The 23,692-nt window shown below is 44.9% G+C and overlaps 2 non-coding genes across 2 annotated transcripts; one reads left to right on the top strand and one right to left on the bottom strand.

The window, feature by feature from the left end:
* The first annotated feature begins 376 nt into the window (after nt 1–376).
* On the top strand, nt 377–448 carry TRNAQ-CUG (transfer RNA glutamine (anticodon CUG)). Its single transcript has one exon. It is a non-coding gene; the product is annotated as a tRNA-Gln (tRNA).
* A 17,808-nt stretch (nt 449–18,256) lies between these two features.
* TRNAQ-CUG (transfer RNA glutamine (anticodon CUG)) lies at nt 18,257–18,328 on the bottom strand. Its single transcript has one exon. It is a non-coding gene; the product is annotated as a tRNA-Gln (tRNA).
* Between the last annotated feature and the right edge of the window lie 5,364 nt (nt 18,329–23,692).

Genomic DNA, 23,692 nt, shown 5'->3' with positions numbered 1-23,692 from the left:
CAAGAGCTGTGCCGTTGCCCTACACCCAAAGTGGATTTTACCTTGTTTCCTGAGATGCCGATGAAATGATAGAAGTCAATAAAAGGAGAGGGCAGAGAGAAAGGAAGACCGCTGAGTCCACTCACACAGATCCACCTTCCTCGAGTCTTGTCTGACAGAGGACTGCCTTGAGATTAGTCCGTGGAAACTATGGATGCTTAATGAGAATTTTCACTCCTGTTTTATTGAGATGCTCATATATATGCGTCGAAAAGGAGTGGACGGCACGGATTGGGTTTGGGACTTTACTGAGATGCTCATGGATATGAGTCAGAATCCACTCGAGGGCACTGAGATTGCCATGTGGTATAGAGCTGCAATCAAACGCTTCCAAGGTGGTTCCATGGTGTAATGGTGAGCACTCTGGACTCTGAATCCAGCGACCCGAGTTCAAGTCTCGGTGGGACCTTATTGTTTAATTCAAACGAAAGGTGTTTAAAACAACAACAACAAAAAAAGAAAACCCCTTAAATGAAAGGAAACTTGTTACCTCTATTCCGCGTCCCCCTCCTGGTCGTCATTTAGGAGCCAGAAAACTTTCCGTCCTCAGGAAAGAAACAGGAACGGAACCCCAGGCTCCGCGGAACAAGAGCTGCTGCAGGTCCCTGCTCCCCGTGGCTTTTTGCGACTCCCAGGCCGGTCCCCTCGTCCTCTCGTCTCCTCCTCAGAAATGAGGGTCCCAGAAACCCCCACAAAATAGCTGAGGAAGGAGAAAAGACAGGAAGAAACAGAGAGGAGAATAGGTGAGAAAAACGGAGAAAGTAAGGAATGGAAGGCAGAGGATTTGGGCGTTCACAGCAGCAGCTTCAGTTGCTGGCTTTGGACCACCGCCGCTCTTCACTCAGGAGCGCTCCCATCCCTTCCTGACCCACCCGAGAACTCGGTTCTTTCGAGAAATCTCAAAGCTGCTTGCCTGGCATTTGTTCTTGCAAAGTTTCCTTTCACTGTCTGGAGGTGGATTAAGTTGGTGGGCCAGTGAGTGGAAGCCAAGTGAAGAGCCCTGTTGGCCCCCTTGCTGTTGACTAGCAGATGGTGCACCCACTCACCCAAACGCACACCATTTTCCCCCTTGCAGGCCGGTCTGCAGGGTCTGGAGGGGAAAACTGGAAAATCAAGGCTTAACAATGTTTCTTTAGAGATAAAGAGAGAAATACTCAGATAATTGCTTATATGGGTTGAAAGTGGTTACCTCTGGAGAACAGGAAATGTAAAAAGGGATCAGGGGAACTACTGTTTTCCATAACAAACTTTTGGGCATATATTACTTTGATAAAAATATACACTAAAGAAAAAAAATTTCTTTGTTATGTAGGATGTTTTTAAACTTCATCGTTTGTGTTTGTATGGAAATTTTGAAGTAGTTGTATGTATCACTTTTTAAAGATTCCAGGGTTTGCATCCTGTGTAGAAATCTCTTCCCACTGTAAGATTATAAAAATTTTATTGGCGGCAATTTTGAAGTAAACATCGAATCATTATTCCCCTTTTAATGAGCTGAACAGATGGGCTAATAAACTCCCAAATTCTCCCAGATATGACTAATTCCACAGCTCACACCCTGAGACATCAACAACTGAGAGGACTGGACATGAGCCAGTGCTAAACAGAGACCAAGGAAATCCATTAACCTCTCTGCAACCCTCAGCTTCTTTGTCAGCAACACGCCAAAGCTTGCTTTCAGTGATGGCTCAGATATTTTGGGCAATCTTCCATGACAGGGAGAATCAGAAGCTCTCAGCTCTTACTCCTCAGGCTAGCTCAGTGCACAGGCCATACAACTTCTCCTTTTAAGGCCCTATGTGGGTATGTACTTCCTAGTTTTCTTTGGATCTACCCTTGATCGACCTCTTTGGTATCTACTTTGGATACCAGGACAAGGTAGTGTTTCATTCTGTGGTACACAAGCTCCTCAGGTTACACAGGTAGATTCCTATGCATTGCCTCCACCGAGGCCACAAGCAGGGAGGTGCCAGGGCCCTGCCCCTTGAAACTGTTATTTATTCAGTTTCAGGAACTCCAGTTACATAGATATTAGGCCACTTGATATTTTCTCACAGGTCAATGATGCTCTGTTCTTTTCATTTTTACTTCTCCCCCTCCCCCATCTCTCTCTGGGTTTCATTTTGGATAATTTATATTGCTATGTCTCCCACCGAAAAGAGGAAGACACTCAGCGAGATGGATTGACACAGTGCTGCAACAATGGGCTCAAGCATAACAGCCATTGTGAGGATGGAACAGGACCAGGTAGTGTTTCGTTCCGTGGTACACGGTGTCGCTATGAGCGGGAACAGACTCTATGGCACCTAACAACAACAGCGTGTCTCCTACAGGGTCTCATCTGCTGTTAAAATCATCCAGTGCATTTTTCATCTCTAGAAGTACCGAGTCTTTTTAAAGAATACATCTTTCATTTCTCTCCTCATCAAGCTCATGCTTTCCTCCATCGTCCTGAACATATGGAACATGTTTGTAATAGCTGTTTTAATATCTGTGTACTGATTCTATCATCTAAGTTATTTCTGTGTCCGTGTCTGTTGATTGACTTAGCTCATGGTTATGGATCCTATTTTCCTGCACAAGGACTCCACTTCTTTGGATACCTGATAATTTTTACTGGATGCTAGACATCAGGAATTTTACATTAAGTACTATTGGTTTTGTTTTGTTTTTAGTCCTTTAAATATTTTTGGACTTTGCTCTGGGATGCAGTTAAGTTACTTGGAAAAAGTTTGATTCTTTCCAGGCAGGCTTTTAAGCTTTGTTAGGCAGGTTCTGAACATCCTTTAGTCTAAGGCTAATTTGGACACAGTGTTGAGGTGTGTTATATGCCATATGTGTTAGATGCACTTTCCATTCAGGCTGGTGGGAGCACACACTGTTACGGGCTCTGTCCTATACTTCCTGTGATCCAATGTCTGAAAAGAGCTGGTTCACATATATTTTGTTTAAGGTGGAAGAGTAAACACCATCTCTGTTACTCCATCATGGCCCAAAGCAGAAATCTGTACACTTTTCTTTTGTTCTTTTTCACAATTAAGGAAAACTACTTATCTTGATGTTGTTTGTTTCCTATCTCCTATACCTAACACGTGCCATACACAACGCTATGTGTATTATTATATCATCCCATTAATCTATACAATAACTCTACGAGACTCTTAATTTTATTATTTTCATATGAGACTTGAAACACTGAAGGAGCTGGCCCAAGGTCAAACAGAAGGCAAGTAGTGGTGCCAGGACTGGAAGGGAGGCCTTCCCAGAGGTAGCGCTCCTAGCCACAGACCAGACCATAGCTCTTTGTAACAACCTTGTATATCTGATATGCCTGGAATCCAGTATCCAAGGAGTTCCTAGCCACCGTGTCCGTTGACTCCTTTGGGTCATAAACTCCTCCCTCAGGGAGTCAGAGCGTAACTTAGCCCTTAAACTCTGACTGAGGAAAGCCCTGAAATTCTCTGCAAACCCATGTTTTCTCATTGGAAAGACTGAAAATGGACTTCGGTCTCAATTCAGATCATTTATATTTGGGCAAGGAAACCTCCTGCTGCTGGGGAGAAAACTTCGCGGTTCTTCCTCATCCAGCTTTATCAGTCCGGTAGGATGTAGGGCTTCAGTGTCCTGAATACTCAATTGGCGTCTTTTAGTTGGATTTCTTTGAACCTGTCCTTGTCTTGCCTCCCCCTTGCCCTCCCTAGCATCTTCTGGGGCCTTGCAGATCTCTGTGCTGTGCCCGCAGTAGCCACGAGGGGGCGCCATGGTCTTTGGCGCCTTTTCTCGGTTTGGCTAGTGAATAAGGATTCCAGATGGTTTCAGTTCACCAGGACACAGGCTCAGAAGTGAGAGTGAGGGGAGAGCACACCCTGGGAGGGGCTGGCAAAAGGCCCACACACCTGACAACACAAGACCTTGGGTTTTCTTCTAAAATATAGTTTCATATTCAGCCTTTTTGGATAAGGAGAAAACTAAAGTTATTTCTGACAGTGAAAAATAACGTTTTATTTCTTCACAATTCCTGGACACCCTGGGTGGCAAAAACAGTTCAATGCTTGACTACTAGCCCAAAGGTTGGTGTTTCAAATCCACCCAGACGTGCCTCGGAAGACAGAACTGGCGACCTGCTTCTGAAAGAGCTTTGAAAACCCTATGGAGCAGTCCTACTCTGCACACATGGGGTCCTGATGAGTAGGAATCAGCTTGACAGCAACTAACCACAACAGCATTTACAATTCCTACCATTGTTGAAAGAGAGGGCATCGTAACGGAGCTTCCTAATTTTGCAAGCTCCTGGTGCATGTCAGGTGCAAATCCGAGGCAGAAAGAGAACTAATGCTCCCTGTCTATGAAGGATGTGAAAGAGGGCTTGAGGAAAGGGGTGGGGAAGAGGAACCTGGAGCCAGAAAACAAAGAGGCTGCTTTTGGGATGAGGGGTGCTGTAAAATGGTGGGAATAGTAGCGTCAGTGTCAGAACCTGTCAAATTCAGGGGGGATAAAGATCAGGAGGAGCTCTGGCAGCATAGTGGTTAAGAGCTATGGCTGCTAACCAAAAGGTTGGCAGTTCGAATCCACCCACCACTCCTTGGGAACTCTATGAGGCAGTTCTGCTCCATCCTATAGAGTCGCTATGAGTCGGAATAGACTAGAAGGCAGTGGGGTTAGTTGTTTTTTTTTTACAACTAGGATCTCCCAAAGCTGATTCCCTTCAGGTGGCTGGCAGTCAGACATACCTCCATCCTCCATCCATTTTACCAGTTCTGACACCAGCCCTCCCTCTCATGACATTCTCTACTTCTCTTCCGGGTTAGATGATGTGTTCCAATGGCCACACAGAGCTCACAGGCCATACTTAGAGTTAAATAGTTTATTAAGGAAGTAACAGGGTACTTACTCGGGATCGGGATCAACAGCCTATAACTCAGAATCAGGATCGGGAAGCATGTAGGCAAAACCTCCCTTCCTCAGTGTAGGATAGCTCTCTCAGCTCCTCTCAGCCGCCTGAAGATGGGCTCTTCTTGGCCCTCTCAGGACAGCTTCCCCTTGGCTCTGCTGTCTATCACCACTGATTCTGATGCTGCTGTGTCCCTTTTGGGCCTGTTACCATCTGCAGTGTTACAGCCCTTGACCTGTGTTATAGCTTTTTTAGGAGGTTCTTCACCTTTTCTCTCTCTTTGCTTCTTCTCTCTTCTTTCTTCCTTCCGCTTCTTCCTGTATCAAAAACCTCTGTGGAGTTAACTGTATATATATACAAATTTCTCATCAATTTCAAGGCATGACTCTCCCACCAGGGCCGTGAACTGACCAATCTCCCCTCTGTAGGCCATAGACACTTCATTTGCATAGTAGACTACAGGTACTTCATTTGCATAGCCTATAATCACTGCATTTGCATGGTGCATTGACCAATCCCTGCAAGGTGCATACTAATTACTGGGCAGACTGCAGCTCAGGGCCAGATAAAAAGTATCAAACCTCAAGTTGTTTACAGCTTACCCAGGATATGTCCGTCCCCCTGGAGGAAAGTAACAAACCCTCTGGGGTAGAGAACTAGGCAAAGGTAACAACTCCTCAGGGCTTAGGAGAAATAATCTCTCAAGCTGTTTTACCAAAGAACCAGGGCAAAAGGTCACTTAAAGGATCTCATGTCTCCACAGGTGTGTTGGGGTGGCATCTGGAGACAGTTTTCTGGCAATGGGTGTAGGACTTGGGAGCCAGACATCTAGCAGGGCAGCTGTCACCCAAGGAAAGAAGCCTGTGGAAAGTTCAGATATTTAAAAGGCATTTGATGAAGGGTTGCCACCTGGCTTATGATACCAGCACTCTTTCTCATCTCTACAAAGAAGGCATCAAAGTGGGCTTGATGTGCTTGTTATGCATGGTGGGTATGAATATGGAATACATACTTATTCGTATTAAAATATTTATCCTTTTACCACCTCAAATTATCTCAAGTACTACCAGTAGTACTCATACCACATACAGGACAACTGGCTCTTGGAAAGTAAAATGAGCCCCACCTGGAGGTACAAAGTTATTTGCTGTGATGGACTCTCCTAAAGCAATCTCTCAGGCCAAAGGCACAAAACACCACTAAGTGCCAAAGAAACATAACAAATCACAATTCTTCTGAGAAGAACTGGAGAACCAGAGGGATCTCTAGAAAGTATTCCAAGCACCCTCTCATTTACAGGCAGAGAAACTAGCTCTGAGTTGAAGTCCATGACTTCCCCCAAGACATGTGGCAAGGCTGATGCAGATGGAGCAGGTCCCTGGTCCTGCAGAGTCTGGGAAGATGTAGCTAGGAGGCTGGTAAATTCACTCAGGACAATGTCACAGCACAATAGCCTACTGGTGGGACATTTGAGACTGAGACCCAGGATCTAAGGCTATATATTTCCGGAGTGATTCTACCAAAAAGCCCATTCTTACACTTTTAGGTCAATAAGGAATTAGAAGTCTTTGTCCTTTTACTAAGATTGGTATTCCAGTCTCAAAATCCTGGGTACTTTTTCTACCTTATAACTTTTTCGTTACATTTTTTAGCTGATTTTTGGTACATGAAATTTTCAAGCATAAATGGATTGCAGCTAATTTCTTTCAGCATTGATTTTATTCAACTGATGTTTTCACAGGCTGGTTGGAATTCACGTTCTTTTCTTCTTTTTTTTTTGCCTTACTCTAGGCTGCAACTCCACAGCAATATCAATATCAATTTTTCCATGGAAAAAAATCTAGCTAAGCAATTAAGAAGTGGCCATAAATTTCAGGAATTTATTGTAATGGAACGGAAGTTTGACAAGCAAACAAAATGCTTTGACTGTCCAGCAACTGACCACCAATCTCTGGGTGTCTTCACGTGACTTGAGGGTCTGGAATTTAAGTCAACAGGAGCTGGAGCTTCTTGAGGCTGGAAATCCTATGAAGAGGAATCTGTTTTTGCTACTGAGGACTACAGGGTCTGGGTAAATTAAAAAAAAAAAAAAAAAAAAGTCCCAAAGTCATTGACTAAGTCTGGATTGAAATAATGGATAAAGCCAAAGACCACACGCTTCAGTTAGTAGTTACTGAAGAACTTTGAAAGAGAGGAAAAGCTGTATGCAAAGGTACTTCCCACCTGTCATCTCCTGTAGGTTCTGGTTCTTCTCTGGATAGTTGTGCTGTGTGGTGGCTTCTCTACTCCCTGAGAGTGTTTGAACTCTTAGTGACACCTGGCCCTGGACCTCCATGCAAGGCCAGCTTCATGGGCACGTGGCCTGCGCAGTCACTGAGAGCCCTAAGCTCAGAAGGATCCTCAGGCTCGGTTTAATGTTCTGCTGTCATCGTCTTGGAATTATTTATAAGTTTATCTTTCAACTTGTGCTTTGTAAGTGAAATTCAACGGGACAAGAAAGAGTGCACATGAGCAGAGGAAATGTGTACCATATGTCTGTCCACCACAGTTCCTCGCTGGCTAGTTTACATACAGCATTCTTGATAACCGCATCAGCACACAATTAAGGTGAACCGACAATGCACAGGGATTCAGCAAGACTCGAAGTGACTACAAGGTGCCAAGTACAAGACAAGGCAGAGTCAAGGCATGACAGATTCAGACAGTAAAAAAAAAAATTAAAGACCCTTTTTTAGATTCAGATAGTTTATTACTTGCATGGGCAGTAAAAGGAAAAGTTGTCAAAAAGTGCCAGCTCCTCATGGCCCTGTCATTAGACCACACTCAAAAAAGGGGGCCAGATGACTGCAACTGAGTAGTCAATGCCTTGCTGCAGCTAAGCAGTTTTATATCCTGGGGCTGTGCCCTAAGGAGGGCACACCTCACTGGAAGCAGGGATGTGGATGGGAAAACTGTCTAGTAGCAGCCTTCCGTAACAAAGAGAGGCAGGTGAGAAAAGAGTCAAGCTTCTCACAAGACTATCTTATGTTCCTGGGCGGAAGACAAGGTATTCCACCAAGACTTGGGTTCTGACCTTCATGGCCTATGTGGACATGTACAGGGTAGCCAGAACAGGATGGCAGATCGTTCCCCTGCAGAAGGTGTGCCTAAAACTAACGGGGCTTTTTTGTCAACCAGAACTTGTTTCAGGATCTTCAGGTTGTGAAAACAGACAGCGTTTTTTACTGACATTAAGAAGAGCATCAGCCTTGGAATTCTCTGCCCCTGAATTGTGTCTCCCAAAGAGATACGTTTAAGTTCTAAGCCCTGTACCTGTGAATATGACCTTCTTTGGGGGTAACGAAATCTTTGTTTGAAGATAAACCCACTGCGGTTGGAGTCAATTCCAACTCATAGCGATCCTAATCCTGAGAGCTGTTTCATAAAAGAGGACAGACGTGCAAAGAAATGATGAAACACAGGAGGAAAACAACCATGCGAAAAAGACTCCTCCCAGACCAAGAAAAACCAAGAAACCAAAGGCCGAAGGAACACCGAGAAGAAAGGGTCTTCTCCCCAAGGGTTTACACCGAGTACATCCTTTCCCATCCCCCGACACGCTAAACTGAAACTGTAACCTTCAAAAAATAAAATAAAACAACTTAGTAAAAACCCCTGGTTGAAAATTTGACGCATGACAGCTCTTAGGCAAACCTAATTCTCTAAACAGGGAGGATCAAGTGAGTGCGCTGACACAGTTGTCCGCTATCACAAACCACGTAAGCGATTTTCTTTCATTTGGGGTAAACCGCAGTGCTCGACACATCCGAAGTACAAAGAACAAACCGTCCCATACGAAAACAACGTTATTGAATTATTTTAGTTTTCGGGCGAAGTAAACACTAACTTCTCAGCCTTCGCCCCATGGCAGCCTCACACTCCTTACCCTTTTTACACAGATGGTCTTTCGCTAACCTCACTCCCGAACCCTCAGAGCCCCTCTGCGCTCCTAATTGCACACAATTTCAAGCGACAGCCCTGGACTCCGTGCCACAGCACCGACAACCATAAGCTGATTAAGCAGCGATACTGATCCAACGGAAACCCAGTCACTGCGAGGCGTCATCTACATAAGACCCGGCCCCGTCAGTGACGTCACGGAACTCGCTCCTACCCACGCCCCGCTCCCCTGGCCCGCGTTTTCCTCCGCCCCTTCCTCTCAGCCGGCCAATGAGCGGCCCGGCAGCCGGAGGAAGAAGTGACGTCTTCCCCCTCCCCAGCTACCGCCTCCCGCCGCCCCCCCACCCCACAGTTTAGGCCGCCAGCGGTGCCCGGTAGCCTGACCCGCCGCGTCTCTCCTGACTGCGCGGGCTCTTCACCTCCCTCCTTCCTGCACCGCTTTGGCCGTCCGTTGAAGCCTGTGCAACCTTCTCGGAATAATGGCTCTTCAAGCGCAAAATAGAACGCCAGTTCTACTTGATTCTAAATGCTTACAGAGGAAACCGGTCCCTTTCAAATCCAGTCTTCTTGGTGATACACCATTTCAATTAAAATTTGAAGCCATCCTCACAGTACCTCTGGGGCTAGGGAGACTGCGCAGTGGATTGCAAGCCCGCAGTCTTTACTGGTTTTACCACTATTGGTTTTATTAAGACAGTTTCCAGTCTAATTCCATGAATCCAGTAGGAATTTTTAGCAGCGACGACTGGCGATCTCAAACTCTGGTGCGTGGTGTTTTGGACTTTGTCGTTGTCCCGGTGGCCATCCCCAGACCTTCAGCGCCTACCTTATGTTAGCACTTTATGTTTCGCAAAGGCAGAAGCCATCGTCCCATCGTCCGACTTTCAGAAAATATCCGGGCAAAGTTTTACCTGAGGCGCTTAAGGGATGACCTGATCTTCTTGACTTCGTGTATAAATATAACCCAGGAAAAACTGAAGGTAGAGCTTGGAACATCAAGCTCAAAGACTGCTTGAATATTTACAAATAGATTCTATTCTGTTCGTCAAATCACAGAATATTTATTGAAGGGATCTCTGTACAGGGTGTGAAAAGGGTGGGTGGCATGGTGGCCAGTCTCACAGTGGAGGACAAGGCCCGTACTGAAAATGAGGAATCAGGTGACAGTGTAGCAACCAAAGGCCCCATGCCATGAATACTGGCCAAACCCAAAACGAAACAACCTGGAGCCGATTCTGACTCATAGTGACCCTACAGAAAAAAGTAGAACTGCCCCATAGGGTTTGCAAGGAGTGACTGGTGGATTCAAACTGTGGCCCTTTGGGGTGGCAGCCAAGCTCTTAACCACTGCACCACCAGCCAGACTCAGCCTCTAGACAGGAATGGAGGAACACTTTTGTTACATATGATTCTTGTGATGTTCTCAAATCACCTCATTATTATGTAGGCCTCTCTAATGCTTTTTACACTGTTAAGATGTTTTCATAATGCATCACCTATGTGTAAGTCCCTTATAATGTGAAGTTAGAGAATTTCTGAATTTAGAAATAGGAACTTGTGTTTCTACAATGCTCCCTAACCATTAACTGTAAATCATTAGAACGTTGCTCTAACCATGAAAATAGATAATAGAACTATGTGGAAACCAAACCCATTGCTGTCGAGTCGATTCCAACTCTGCTCCATAGGGTTTCCAAGGAGAGGCTGGTGGATTTAAATTGCCAAACTTTTTGCTTCATAGCCAAGGTCTTAACCACTGCAGAACCAGGGCTGTAGGGTAAGTTGTAAATAACTTTCTGAAATTGGGCTATGCACCTGCAGTCTGTGATGACAGAATGTAACATTAATCAAATCTCTATAAATTAGAAAAAGATAAATATGTTATACAACAATGCCCTTAATTGGCAAAAAGCACTTCAGTTATAGTTGAACATGCCAGCACACCTGGTATATAAAACCGTGGATTTCTGCTCATTTTTGGAGAAAGTAGAAGCAAATGGTCTCTCTGCCCCTCTCTGAAGACCGAGAAGCCTGCTGAGATACTGCTCACCACAACCGACTTCAGACCCTTGCTACAGGGGAACCTCCTCTGAGTTCAAGAGCTGGTCAGGTCTCCTTCTTGAGAGCACTCTTTAAAAGTAAAAGCCCAAAGTCTACAGATTAGTACTGTGACATTTAAACTAACATTGTAATTGTTATTCTGATTCTCCAGTGCTAAAGGAACACCTTGAGGTCTTACTTGAGTGTCTGGCCATACCTACCTTGCAGTAAACTAAATGACTTTATTACATGACAAACTTGAACATTTCTTTATTTATTCTTCTCCTCCTTCCTTTTTTTTTTTTTTCATATTTTATAGTGTTTTTGGTGAAAGTTTACACAGCAAATTAGGTTCTCAGTTAACAACTTATATACCTACAAGGGTAAGTCCACAAGTATGGTTACAAAATCATAGAAACCTTTATTAAACAAAAATATAAAAATATGAAGCTATTGTTTCTCGACATATCCTCCATCTAGGCCTATTCACTTCTGAAGGCAGTATTCCCATCTCTCTAACCCTTCCCTGAAGAATTGTGCACTCTTTGATTTACACCACGTCAAAACGGCAGTTTTGGCATCCTGGAGGGACTCAAATCGTGTTCCTTTAAAATGTTCTTTGAGTTTTGGGAACAAAAGGAAGTATGAAGGGGTAAGATCAGGGCTGTAGGGTGGATGGGATAAGGTTTCCCAACAAACTTCTCCTAGGACAGTCCTTGCTACCCTTGAAGAATGAGCAGGTGCGTTGTCATGATGGAAAACATTTGTAGGCTCAACTTTCTTGGTCTTTTTGTCACCAAAGCAGTTTTCAATTTCCTTAAAACTTGTTCATAATAAGCCCCCATGATCGTCCTGTTTCCTTCGAGAAAATCTATAGAGATTGCCTCTTTGGAATCCCAAAAAGCAGTTGCCATAAACTTCTGAACGGTTTTCCCTCTCTTGGCTCATCTTTGAGGTATTCCTGATCTTTCTTAAAATGCTTGATCCATCCAAAAACTGATTTTATGTGGGGCAGCATTCCCATAAACTTGTAGCAAAGCTTCAATGATTTGGGTGTATGTCCACTTGAGTGTTGTTAAAAACTCGGTATTAGCCCTGACCTCAAAATCGTTTTTTTCCCCATTGCATGAAAAGTATCCTTTTATTTTTTTGTAAGGCACCTTAAGGAGATTAAGGCAAGTGTGTTACTGACTGAGAGAACTTGTCTTCAGCCATCCACGGATCACAGAGACATGTTTAAACACGTTTCATGTGGAATAAACCCATGCATGTATGAACTGGAACCCTAGTAGCAATATTTTTTTATTTACCCTCCCGTTATTCAGTGACATTGGTTACACTTGCCACAATGTGTCAGCCTTCTCCTTATTTCCATTTTTCTTGTTCTGCTTCTATTAATCTAGCTTCCTGTCCATTCCTGTTAATCTAGCTTCTTATCCTTGGTCTAGGGTAAATGTTTACTGTTAGGTCTCATTATTAACAGGAGCACAGCACTCACAGGTGATATTTATTTTATGAGCCACTCTTGTCTTTTGGCTGATAGGTGAACACCAGGAGTGGTTCGAGATCCAAGTATAAAGGATATCCCAGGATGATAATCAAAGAGGTTCCTCTAGTTTCTATTGGTCCAGTAAATTTGAACTTTTTCAGAAATTTGAGTTTTGTTTTGCATTTTTTCTCTCTTTTTTTCCAGGACCACCTATTATGTCCCTGATCACAGTGGTCAGTAATGGTAGCTGGCACCATCTAGTTCTTATGTTCTCAGGATAGGTGAGGCCACAATTCATGTAGACTATTTTAGACCTACAGGCTAGTTTGAGGTGGTAAAAGGATAAATATTTTAATACGAATAAGTATGTATTCCATATTCATACCCACCATGCATAACAAGCACATCAAGCCCACTTTGATGCTTTCTTTGTAGAGATGAGAAAGAGTGCTGGTATCATAAGCCAGGTGGCAACCCTTCATCAAATGCCTTTTAAATATCTGAACTTTCCACAGGCTTCTTTCCTTGGGTGACAGCTGCCCTGCTAGATGTCTGGCTCCCAAGTCCTACACCCATTGCCAGAAAACTGTCTCCAGATGCCACCCCAACACACCTGTGGAGACATGAGATCCTTTAAGTGACCTTTTGCCCTGGTTCTTTGGTAAAACAGCTTGAGAGATTATTTCTCCTAAGCCCTGAGGAGTTGTTACCTTTGCCTAGTTCTCTACCCCAGAGGGTTTGTTACTTTCCTCCAGGGGGACGGACATATCCTGGGTAAGCTGTAAACAACTTGAGGTTTGATACTTTTTATCTGGCCCTGAGCTGCAGTCTGCCCAGTAATTAGTATGCACCTTGCAGGGATTGGTCAATGCACCATGCAAATGCAGTGATTATAGGCTATGCAAATGAAGTACCTGTAGTCTACTATGCAAATGAAGTGTCTATGGCCTACAGAGGGGAGATTGGTCAGTTCACGGCCCTGGTGGGAGAGTCATGCCTTGAAATTGATGAGAAATTTGTATATATATACAGTTAACTCCACAGAGGTTTTTGATACAGGAAGAAGCGGAAGGAAGAAAGAAGAGAGAAGAAGCAAAGAGAGAGAAAAGGTGAAGAACCTCCTAAAAAAGCTATAACACAGGTCAAGGGCTGTAACACTGCAGATGGTAACAGGCCCAAAAGGGACACAGCAGCATCAGAATCAGTGGTGATAGACAGCAGAGCCAAGGGGAAGCTGTCCTGAGAGGGCCAAGAAGAGCCCATCTTCAGGCGGCTGAGAGGAGCTGAGAGAGCTATCCTACACTGAGGAAGGGAGGTTTTGCCTACATGCTTCCCGATCCTGATTCTGAGTTATAGGCTGTTGATCCCGATCCCGAGTAAGTACCCTGTTACTTCCTTAATAAACTATTTAACTCTAAGTATGGCCTGTGAGCTCTGTGTGGCCATTGGAACACATCATCTAACCCGGAAGAGAAGTAGAGAATGTCATGAGAGGGAGGGCTGGTGTCAGAACTGGTAAAATGGATGGAGGATGGAGGTATGTCTGACTGCCAGCCACCTGAAGGGAATCAGCTTTGGGAGATCCTAGTTGTAAAAAAAAAACAACTAACCCCACTGCCTTCTAGTCTATTCCGACTCATAGCGACTCTATAGGATGGAGCAGAACTGCCTCATAGAGTTCCCAAGGAGTGGTGGGTGGATTCGAACTGCCAACCTTTTGGTTAGCAGCCATAGCTCTTAACCACTATGCTGCCAGAGCTCCTCCTGATCTTTATCCCCCCTGAATTTGACAGGTTCTGACACTGACGCTACTATTCCCACCATTTTACAGCACCCCTCATCCCAAAAGCAGCCTCTTTGTTTTCTGGCTCCAGGTTCCTCTTCCCCACCCCTTTCCTCAAGCCCTCTTTCACATCCTTCATAGACAGGGAGCATTAGTTCTCTTTCTGCCTCGGATTTGCACCTGACATGCACCAGGAGCTTGCAAAATTAGGAAGCTCCGTTACGATGCCCTCTCTTTCAACAATGGTAGGAATTGTAAATGCTGTTGTGGTTAGTTGCTGTCAAGCTGATTCCTACTCATCAGGACCCCATGTGTGCAGAGTAGGACTGCTCCATAGGGTTTTCAAAGCTCTTTCAGAAGCAGGTCGCCAGTTCTGTCTTCCGAGGCACGTCTGGGTGGATTTGAAACACCAACCTTTGGGCTAGTAGTCAAGCATTGAACTGTTTTTGCCACCCAGGGTGTCCAGGAATTGTGAAGAAATAAAACGTTATTTTTCACTGTCAGAAATAACTTTAGTTTTCTCCTTATCCAAAAAGGCTGAATATGAAACTATATTTTAGAAGAAAACCCAAGGTCTTGTGTTGTCAGGTGTGTGGGCCTTTTGCCAGCCCCTCCCAGGGTGTGCTCTCCCCTCACTCTCACTTCTGAGCCTGTGTCCTGGTGAACTGAAACCATCTGGAATCCTTATTCACTAGCCAAACCGAGAAAAGGCGCCAAGGGCCATGGCGCCCCCTCGTGGCTACTGCGGGCACAGCACAGAGATCTGCAAGGCCCCAGAAGATGCTAGGGAGGGCAAGGGGGAGGCAAGACAAGGACAGGTTCAAAGAAATCCAACTAAAAGACGCCAATTGAGTATTCAGGACACTGAAGCCCTACATCCTACCGGACTGATAAAGCTGGATGAGGAAGAACCGCGAAGTTTTCTCCCCAGCAGCAGGAGGTTTCCTTGCCCAAATATAAATGATCTGAATTGAGACCGAAGTCCATTTTCAGTCTTTCCAATGAGAAAACATGGGTTTGCAGAGAATTTCAGGGCTTTCCTCAGTCAGAGTTTAAGGGCTAAGTTACGCTCTGACTCCCTGAGGGAGGAGTTTATGACCCAAAGGAGTCAACGGACACGGTGGCTAGGAACTCCTTGGATACTGGATTCCAGGCATATCAGATATACAAGGTTGTTACAAAGAGCTATGGTCTGGTCTGTGGCTAGGAGCGCTACCTCTGGGAAGGCCTCCCTTCCAGTCCTGGCACCACTACTTGCCTTCTGTTTGACCTTGGGCCAGCTCCTTCAGTGTTTCAAGTCTCATATGAAAATAATAAAATTAAGAGTCTCGTAGAGTTATTGTATAGATTAATGGGATGATATAATAATACACATAGCGTTGTGTATGGCACGTGTTAGGTATAGGAGATAGGAAACAAACAACATCAAGATAAGTAGTTTTCCTTAATTGTGAAAAAGAACAAAAGAAAAGTGTACAGATTTCTGCTTTGGGCCATGATGGAGTAACAGAGATGGTGTTTACTCTTCCACCTTAAACAAAATATATGTGAACCAGCTCTTTTCAGACATTGGATCACAGGAAGTATAGGACAGAGCCCGTAACAGTGTGTGCTCCCACCAGCCTGAATGGAAAGTGCATCTAACACATATGGCATATAACACACCTCAACACTGTGTCCAAATTAGCCTTAGACTAAAGGATGTTCAGAACCTGCCTAACAAAGCTTAAAAGCCTGCCTGGAAAGAATCAAACTTTTTCCAAGTAACTTAACTGCATCCCAGAGCAAAGTCCAAAAATATTTAAAGGACTAAAAACAAAACAAAACCAATAGTACTTAATGTAAAATTCCTGATGTCTAGCATCCAGTAAAAATTATCAGGTATCCAAAGAAGTGGAGTCCTTGTGCAGGAAAATAGGATCCATAACCATGAGCTAAGTCAATCAACAGACACGGACACAGAAATAACTTAGATGATAGAATCAGTACACAGATATTAAAACAGCTATTACAAACATGTTCCATATGTTCAGGACGATGGAGGAAAGCATGAGCTTGATGAGGAGAGAAATGAAAGATGTATTCTTTAAAAAGACTCGGTACTTCTAGAGATGAAAAATGCACTGGATGATTTTAACAGCAGATGAGACCCTGTAGGAGACACGCTGTTGTTGTTAGGTGCCATAGAGTCTGTTCCCGCTCATAGCGACACCGTGTACCACGGAACGAAACACTACCTGGTCCTGTTCCATCCTCACAATGGCTGTTATGCTTGAGCCCATTGTTGCAGCACTGTGTCAATCCATCTCGCTGAGTGTCTTCCTCTTTTCGGTGGGAGACATAGCAATATAAATTATCCAAAATGAAACCCAGAGAGAGATGGGGGAGGGGGAGAAGTAAAAATGAAAAGAACAGAGCATCATTGACCTGTGAGAAAATATCAAGTGGCCTAATATCTATGTAACTGGAGTTCCTGAAACTGAATAAATAACAGTTTCAAGGGGCAGGGCCCTGGCACCTCCCTGCTTGTGGCCTCGGTGGAGGCAATGCATAGGAATCTACCTGTGTAACCTGAGGAGCTTGTGTACCACAGAATGAAACACTACCTTGTCCTGGTATCCAAAGTAGATACCAAAGAGGTCGATCAAGGGTAGATCCAAAGAAAACTAGGAAGTACATACCCACATAGGGCCTTAAAAGGAGAAGTTGTATGGCCTGTGCACTGAGCTAGCCTGAGGAGTAAGAGCTGAGAGCTTCTGATTCTCCCTGTCATGGAAGATTGCCCAAAATATCTGAGCCATCACTGAAAGCAAGCTTTGGCGTGTTGCTGACAAAGAAGCTGAGGGTTGCAGAGAGGTTAATGGATTTCCTTGGTCTCTGTTTAGCACTGGCTCATGTCCAGTCCTCTCAGTTGTTGATGTCTCAGGGTGTGAGCTGTGGAATTAGTCATATCTGGGAGAATTTGGGAGTTTATTAGCCCATCTGTTCAGCTCATTAAAAGGGGAATAATGATTCGATGTTTACTTCAAAATTGCCGCCAATAAAATTTTTATAATCTTACAGTGGGAAGAGATTTCTACACAGGATGCAAACCCTGGAATCTTTAAAAAGTGATACATACAACTACTTCAAAATTTCCATACAAACACAAACGATGAAGTTTAAAAACATCCTACATAACAAAGAAATTTTTTTTCTTTAGTGTATATTTTTATCAAAGTAATATATGCCCAAAAGTTTGTTATGGAAAACAGTAGTTCCCCTGATCCCTTTTTACATTTCCTGTTCTCCAGAGGTAACCACTTTCAACCCATATAAGCAATTATCTGAGTATTTCTCTCTTTATCTCTAAAGAAACATTGTTAAGCCTTGATTTTCCAGTTTTCCCCTCCAGACCCTGCAGACCGGCCTGCAAGGGGGAAAATGGTGTGCGTTTGGGTGAGTGGGTGCACCACCTGCTAGTCAACAGCAAGGGGGCCAACAGGGCTCTTCACTTGGCTTCCACTCACTGGCCCACCAACTTAATCCACCTCCAGACAGTGAAAGGAAACTTTGCAAGAACAAATGCCAGGCAAGCAGCTTTGAGATTTCTCGAAAGAACCGAGTTCTCGGGTGGGTCAGGAAGGGATGGGAGCGCTCCTGAGTGAAGAGCGGCGGTGGTCCAAAGCCAGCAACTGAAGCTGCTGCTGTGAACGCCCAAATCCTCTGCCTTCCATTCCTTACTTTCTCCGTTTTTCTCACCTATTCTCCTCTCTGTTTCTTCCTGTCTTTTCTCCTTCCTCAGCTATTTTGTGGGGGTTTCTGGGACCCTCATTTCTGAGGAGGAGACGAGAGGACGAGGGGACCGGCCTGGGAGTCGCAAAAAGCCACGGGGAGCAGGGACCTGCAGCAGCTCTTGTTCCGCGGAGCCTGGGGTTCCGTTCCTGTTTCTTTCCTGAGGACGGAAAGTTTTCTGGCTCCTAAATGACGACCAGGAGGGGGACGCGGAATAGAGGTAACAAGTTTCCTTTCATTTAAGGGGTTTTCTTTTTTTGTTGTTGTTGTTTTAAACACCTTTCGTTTGAATTAAACAATAAGGTCCCACCGAGACTTGAACTCGGGTCGCTGGATTCAGAGTCCAGAGTGCTCACCATTACACCATGGAACCACCTTGGAAGCGTTTGATTGCAGCTCTATACCACATGGCAATCTCAGTGCCCTCGAGTGGATTCTGACTCATATCCATGAGCATCTCAGTAAAGTCCCAAACCCAATCCGTGCCGTCCACTCCTTTTCGACGCATATATATGAGCATCTCAATAAAACAGGAGTGAAAATTCTCATTAAGCATCCATAGTTTCCACGGACTAATCTCAAGGCAGTCCTCTGTCAGACAAGACTCGAGGAAGGTGGATCTGTGTGAGTGGACTCAGCGGTCTTCCTTTCTCTCTGCCCTCTCCTTTTATTGACTTCTATCATTTCATCGGCATCTCAGGAAACAAGGTAAAATCCACTTTGGGTGTAGGGCAACGGCACAGCTCTTGAAGCCTCAGTCAGAAACCACATGCCTTGCTTGCTTTACCAGACTCTCCTGCCCCAAGGTGAAACTTCTGCAAACAATAGTGTTATTTTCCTTTTCTTTGCCTTCACCCACTTCTCATTGTCCAGGGAAGGCAGATGATTGTGAGGGCAGGACTGGGGACCTCCTGGGTCCCTAGGCCAAACCACACCTATTACACTCCAAAGTCCCCACAGCTTCCTATGTGTCATATATATAGAGGTGTCTCAGCAGTGGATTATCTGGGGAGTGGGCTTGGGAGGCAGGAGAACTTTCATTTTCTTCTTTATACACTTCTTTTTTGGGTAGGTTTTTCTTACAAAAAACAGGTATTTGTTAGATTTACGATAAAAAGCAATTAACCATGTTTAACGTTTATACACTCAGACAAACCAGACAAACTCATCTGGTGTGACTCAAAGTCGACCACATGCTGTTGAGGCTACAAGACAGGGCTCTGACACTTACACAGCCACAGTCTGTTTTCTGAGGGCTTGGCCACGTCCATTACATTCCCATTTCTCATATATAATTCACTGTTTCTTAGTTGTTTTCTAAAGTGTACTGTGAGGTAAAGGATTTAAGTTCATCCAAATCATTTGGTCTTTGACCTTGGTTTCAGAGAGATAACTCTAAACCAAAATATATAAAATGAAATCCATTGCTGTCATTTCAGACTCATAGTAAACCTATGGAACAGGGGGAAAAAAAAAAACCCTGTCATGGAGTCTGACTCATAGGGACTCATAGGGACCCTATAGGACAAAGTAGAATTACCCCATAGAGTTTCCAAGGAGCACCTGGTGGATTTGAACTTCAGACCTTTTGGCTAGCAGCCATAGCACTTAACCACTATGTCACCAGGGCTTTTGTAGGACATGGAAGAGCTCTCCAGTAGGTTTCCAAGCATGTAAATCTTTATGGAAGGAGATTGCCGCAACTTTCTTCTGCAGCGTGGCTGGTCTGTTCAAACCACTGACCTTTGGGTTAGTACCCTGGCACTTAACCACTGCCCCACCAGGGCTCCTTGAGATAACTCTAAATCCTTGGAATTTGCTGAGTAATTGAAATGCCCCTTTTTTTTTTTTTTTTCCTACAGGCCTCTAGAGGACACCTGAAAGTTTATGCTAATAAGGTGACTTAGGTGGGGGCCTAGCCAGGCTAGAAAGACCACCTCACGATATCAGCCAATCAGAGGGTGAGGAAGTGGGGGTGTGGGGGGGTGTGGAATAAGCTTTGCTGGAATGTCCTTATATATTGGATGCAGGCCACACACCTGAGAAAACTCCTCTTACAGTTGATTGGCTGATCACATGAGATCACATCATGGAGGTAATTATACAATATTACATTATGAAAAAGCAATCAGTCCAAAGTCTGCCAAACCACTGAGAATCATAACCTAATCAAACTGATACATAATAAAAACTATCATGGGTCCTGTGTGCTCAACCTGCCATCATGTGGCTGGCTGATCGCCCCCACCTCCACTGGGGACTGGTGTCATATCAGGGAGTCAGAGTTGTTCCCTGCTGTTGGCTGTTTGGGCACTCATGGGGGAGTGGAAACCCATGTCACTGAGCCCAGGTGTAATTTGCATCCATGCTGCTAGGCCACTTTGTTTATAAGTCCATTGGGCAGCCCTAGACTTTCCATTTGGTTCCTTTTGATGGTTTTCACAGCTCTGTGGAGCTTGTCTATCAGACCACTCATTGACATCATGTTTTCTCTGTGTGTGTGTGTGTGTCTGTAAAACAGCTGCTTTGAAGTCGACTAAACCTAACATCTAGGACATCTTGGAATTGGAAGTCGGTTTCTATTGACTTATTTTTCTCTTGAACACCCAACACGTGTTTCTTTGCATGTCTAGTATTGTTGAATTATTGGACACTTTGAATGATACATTGTAGTGTATTCTGGTATCTTTCTCCGGACTAGCAATTTTTGTTCTAGAAGCCTTTATGGGGCAGTTCTACTGTATCATATCGGGTTGCTGTGAGTTGGAATTGATTTGATGGCACACAACAACAACGAGAAGCATTTTGATTACTGGCTGATTACTTTGAACTTGTGTAGGACTGGATTTAGGCTTTAAAGTGAACCTGCAGAAAGCTCAAGGTGTTTATCAAAACACTCTAACCTGTTGGAACTCAACTTCCAAACACTGTCTCCCCTGCAGCTCTGTCTTATCAGGGCTTGGGTTGCAGCACAGTTAGGGACTGTCAAGAGTAGACCTTACTTTAGGGTGTGGCTTCGGCTCTTAAAGCACACCCTTTCTGGAGAGAGTCTCCACTGGGTGCTCAGAGTGGTAAAGAGTTGTTAACAAAGCTTGAATTCCAACATTGCCTGGTACTGACCTCTAGGACCTTGTTCTGTTCTCCATCTGGTAGCATCTGTCCCCTGGCAAGCCTTGGGTAGTACCTTCCTGCACATGAGCAGCCCAGTACTCAGCAAATGACCTGCAGTAGACCTAGAGATGGACTTCTGAAAACTGGCCTCTAAACCATTTTCTCCCTTCCAGTGCTCTAATCTGTCCTACCTCTGATCTCTGCCTCCTCATGTGAGTACCATGCTCTGCTGGGATTTCAGCTTGCTGAAATTTGTACCACCATCAGGAATTCTTCCCAACCCTCTCTCAGGGATCACAGTCTTGCACTGCTTCTGTCCAATGTCTGTAAATTGGTGCCTCACATATTCTGTCATTTTTATGGTTGTTTAAAGTAAAAAGACTAATCTGGGAGCAGTTACCATGTCATAGCTGCAGGTGAACAGAAGGGTGCACTGGCTTCAGCAGACCGCCTTTAAAACGGGGGCTTTTCCACATGGATTACTGATTCTTGTCAGTGCCTTTGCAAATGAGGGTTTAATCACAAGTGTTACTAATTTCAAAATAATTTGAGTATTATTTTCCACATTTTCAAATGACCTGGACCAAGGAGTTTCTTTTTATTTATTTATTTATTTATTATTAACAAGTATAGTCAAAAATGACCTGAGACTGCTGGATTCACTTTCAGCATGACGGTCTCACAATACCTAGGCTGAATATCCTGTTCTCTGGGGATAATCCAATACTCCTGACTCTCCTAGGACCACAGAAGAGAGAACAGTGTAAAGGAGACCTGTAAGGGACCAATACTTGTCCTGTTAGAGAGGACTGGACCTCGGCTGGGTAGGTCCAGTAGAAAATGATGGCATTCCCAGAATCAGGAGGTCGGTGGAGGGATGAGAGGCCGCCATGAGGGGCAGGGGAGGGGAGGAGAGGCCCAGAGAAACAAGCTGTCTTTACTGGGTCCAGTGAATAGATACATCCTGGGATCTTCCTCACCTTTTCTTTTCATCCTCCCAAACCTGTCCTGCTTCCCTCTGAATCTCCCTCTTCATAATTTTCTCCATCCCAGTTTAGGCAGGACGGAGCCAGAGGCCCAGTCCCACTGCATCTTCTCTCCCATACAAGCTAACGGTTCTTCTATGGGGACCCCCTGTGGGGATCTGTTGAAGTCTGTACACCTTTCCTGGAATAATGGCTTTTTATGCATAGAATAGAACATTTAGAATGAGGAAGAGAAACCAATTACTTTCCAACCCAGTTATCTCTGTGAGGCTTCCACAGCCTGATAGGAAAGAGAATGAGATGGTATCAGCCCCCCAAGCATAGAAAGCAGAACTAAGGTAGACCAAACTAAGAAACCTTAAGTTTGGTCAGTCGGTCTCAGGGAAATTGAAACTACCAGACGTCATTCTTCTTTACCGTCCAAACAGAAAGGGAGGTAGTTCCCAGGCTCAGAGCTCCAAGAGGAGGAGGGCAGGACTCCTCGTGGCCTTCCAGGTATCCACATGGCCCCAGGAGCAGCTGCACCCGGATCCTCCAAAACACAATGCCCAGAAGGTGGGCGATACTCAAGACTTTGAAATTAGAAGTCTTGCGCGGTACAGACCGAACTAGAAGGATGACGAAAAGCTTTAAGCTTCTCTTCTCTCTAGCAGCCTGAGATCAGTTGCCCAAATGTAAGATACCTGGGCAAAGACTGAAGTCAACTTGGGCGCGTTCCTGATGAGGAAAGTGAGGTTTGCAGCGAGAGTTGAATGGATTTCCTTGGTCCCAGAGCTGGTCGGCACTGAGTCAGGGTCCAGTCCCCTGAAGCGTACTGCTTCTGAGCAGAAGAGGGGAGCCGGGCAGTGGATTGAAACTGCTGCGCAGAGCGGGCGTCTGACTGCGGGAGCGACTGCACCCTCCCTTGGGCCCTGAGAATGGCCTCCACCTGTGCTCTTCTCCTCCAGGCGGGACTTCAGACGTCCACGGAAAGAAAGGACCGACGACCAGGATCTAAGGGTCTCTTTCAACCTACCCCATGAGGTCCCACCGAGACTTCTCAGAAATCTACCCTCTTCGTGCTGCTACTGCAATTTGCAAGTTTTCCACGACCATCGTGGGTGCTTTTCTCCGAGTTCTTCAGGCACTAGTGAAATTGCCCGCGGCCCCAAGTGCACCTGCTGTTTCTCTGCCTCCCCTTTCTCACGGCGTGGTCGGGAGCCTCTTCCGCGCGCTTTCTCCCTGGAGGCTGTGGGGAAAATAAATCTAAATAAATCTAAAGCAAAAGGAATACGTCTAGTAATAAACATAGAATTAAAACCAATAAACCATTGCCTCGAGTAGGACGGGGTACTACTGCCCCATAGGGTTTCCAATGAACAGGCTAATGTGTGCGAACTGCCGACCTTCTGAGTCACAGTCATAGCTCTTAACGACTATGCAAGAAGAGCTTTCAAATGGAGTGTTGTTGTTTTTGTTGTTAGGTGTCCTCCACATGGTTCTGTCTCATAGCCACCCTATGCAGAACAGAAGGAAAACACCCACTGCTGGTTCTGGCACCATCCACACTATCGTTTTTATGCTTGAGCCCATTGCTGCAGCCGCTGTGTTAATTCATCTGGTTGACGGTCTTCCTCTTTTTCTCTGACTCTCTACCAAGG

The sequence above is a fragment of the Loxodonta africana genome, chromosome 3 (assembly GCF_030014295.1).
Source record: "Loxodonta africana isolate mLoxAfr1 chromosome 3, mLoxAfr1.hap2, whole genome shotgun sequence".
NCBI classification, from domain to species: domain Eukaryota; kingdom Metazoa; phylum Chordata; class Mammalia; order Proboscidea; family Elephantidae; genus Loxodonta; species Loxodonta africana.
Note: the sequence above shows the minus strand (reverse complement) of the source record. Positions and strands in the feature narration are given on the sequence as shown.